Consider the following 3,024-nt stretch of genomic DNA (forward strand, 5'->3'; position numbering starts at 1 on the left):
TTGTGTAATGACTGAAAAAGCACATCAATGTAATCTACTTTGAACTTCATAAGAAGAAAAGCTTCTGTTTGGAAAGCTCTCTCGTTTCTCTATCTGTTTCTCAAGTCCTCTGTGTTGTGCACACACGTTCAAGTGCACACACAGCTTTGTGTGATAATACATTGTACAAAACCAAATTACTTTAAAAATAAAAGAAATGGAGACCTGAGTTTCACATTGATTTCAACATTTTTTTGTTTGGTTGTTTGTTTGTTTGTTTTTGTATTTTTAGTAAGAGTCTACAGGGTCTCACTACTAGATCAGACTCATAGTGATCCTCCTGTTTTCAGCCTCCCAAAAAGCTGGGATTACAGGCATGTGCCACCACACCCAGTCTCATTTGCTGTCTCAGTGAGCCCTGGGGGTGGGGACAGCACGGCAGGTTTGGGATTGAACCTTGGTCAGCCAGTACTCCATCTGCCTAAGAAGGCACTTTAATCCACTGAGCTATTTGGCTGGTCCTCAACGTTTTATTAGGGTCAGTTCTGAGGAACTCAGAGTTCTAGTTCTCCTATTCATGTCTCATAGTTCTGCGAATTCAATAAGGGAAAGGAGAATAGTGAAATATGAGTTAGAAACATATCTGAAACACTATTGAGGGAAATAATTGGAGACAGAGGAGTGTGCTGTTAGTTTCAGTCTACCTTGAAGAAAACCTTTTGCTGCCAAGATTCCCCAAGATGGACATAGGCTAGTGAGGAAAGAACGTAACTAGCCAAAGAGCCCTATGTATTACAAAGTTCAGTCAAGGAAGAGGCAGTGAAGTAGTTGTCATCATGAAAACAAATATGATTCATCCTGAAAGCAGCTAGCAAACAGGAAACGCACAGCAAGAAACACAGGCATGGTTGTAATTATCTGTCACGGCAGGTGTTTCTGCCACCTCTAAATCGTTAGGCCAGCACAATTCTGCCACCTGAGTTCACTTCAAAAAGGATTGTACAAAGTCATCATGTAAAGTTTCTTGTTTCTAGAAAGGAGTCTGGAGGCGTGTGTCTCCTTGGTATTTTCATTCACTGAGCGATTAAGTGGAAAGACTATAGCAGCTGCTAAGGAGATACCTATAGGGTTTCTGCATGCCCACAGAAATAGGTGCTAAGGTTTCAAAACTTTGCTACTAGCAAAGAGACTGGAGTTTTCAAGTAACACCTAATGCTCTGACATTTAGAGAGCACATGCCTAAACGGTACAATTTAGACGTAAAGGAAGTTGGCAAAATGGAAACCCTGTGGCTACATTAGGAGATTCAAATCGGAGGAACCCTCGCCTTATTATTCCAGCAGCAGAATGTTAAGTTAGTGATTATTGCATTAGGAAAATATTGGCTACATCTATAATCTGAAAGTGACAAAGAACATAGCAGAGCAGAACATTAGTTCCCAGGATTAAGTACCAAACAGAATAACAAGAGTTTGACCTAGCTAAGGGCTTCAGGATGAGGGTTTACTTAGTTACCACATCAAAGACTGAGCCATAAGCAGAGAAAAGGAATAAATTAGGACACTCCTTGGAGAGGCCCTTTAGGGCCAACGACAAAAATGCAAGAATGGACTGACTAAATCCAATTTGGTTGTTTCCCTTATTTTGTTCATTTAGTATTTCTCAGCTTTGCTTATCTCTTAGTTAACCAAAGGATCGTCAATAAATGAAACAAATGACATACTCTGGGTTATGTCAGCTTCAGCACCTAATAAAAACTGGACCTAGGTCAAGGAGGACGGCAGTGGGGAATGTCCTGCTCACTGAATGCAGTTTCCAATTAGCGACTTGATCGCACAAGCTAGGCAGTTGATCTGATCAAGGTAGGCTGGGGACAGCTTGTTTCACTAAAGTGAAAATAAATGATTTCCTAAGTCCACCATGGTACAGAAAGACAATGCAAAATCAATGCTGACAAAATTGAGTTCTGCTAATGTTTTAAAAAAGTGCTAAACCCTGCAATGGATGGTAGGATGCAAACTTGGCATTACACACATTTGAAGCTCCACAGTAAATTACATTTGCACAATCAAAAGACACAGGAGGCAAGGATAGAAATGGATTCATTTGGAAAATTTAAACAAAAGCTCTTAGTCTCCTGAAAATGTATTTTTAGAGCTAATCACTGTACTAATGTATCTTCTGCTGTTCTAGGCTATTAGGAAATTAGTGTTTCCTGCTTGTCTTTTTTTTTATGTATGTAGGCTTTAGTTTTTAGAGCAGTTTTGGGTTTATAGCAAGACTGTAGAACTTATAGAATTCCCATCACATATATACACAGGTTCCCCTGCTGTCAATATCTGACATCACTGCTATATTTGTTACAACCAGTAGACTATGTCAAAACATTAGACACTCAAGTGCACAATTAATACTAGTGTTCAATGACGTGACACATTGTGGGCTGGGAAAAATGTATATAATGACATGTACCTCACAGTACCATACAGAATAGTTTCACTACCCAGAAAATCCCTTCTTGAATTGTTTGTTTACCTTGGGACTGTGGATTGAATCCAGTCCTTCACACAGAGCTATATCCTCAGCCCTTTTTAAGGAGGCCAGGGGACTTTTTTGAGACAGAATGTCATGTATTTCAGGCTGGCCTAAAGCTCACTGTGTAGCCCTGGCTGACCTTGAACTCTCAGAAACCCTGCTGTAGTCTCCAAAGTACTAAGATTACAGGCATGCATGTACCACCATGCCTGGGACTTTTTAGTTAGTTTTAATTTTGAGACAGGATGTCAGTTGATAAATTACCCAGGCTGGTCTACAGTTTGAGATTCTCCTCCCTAAGTATCCCATGGTGCTAAGATCACAGGTATGGGGCACCATGCTCTGTGGGGGTTTTCTTTTTTAAATTAAAAAATGTATTATGGAAATAATTTAAACACAAAGGCAAAAAAATAGTGTAATGAACTCTCCCATGTACCCACCACCTACCTTCAGATATTACCAGCCATGGTCAATCTTGATCAGACAGAATTCATAAAAGCTATTGGGACA

The sequence above is a fragment of the Octodon degus genome, unplaced genomic scaffold (genome assembly GCF_000260255.1).
Source record: "Octodon degus isolate 3935 unplaced genomic scaffold, OctDeg1.0 scaffold00063, whole genome shotgun sequence".
NCBI lineage: Eukaryota > Metazoa > Chordata > Mammalia > Rodentia > Octodontidae > Octodon > Octodon degus.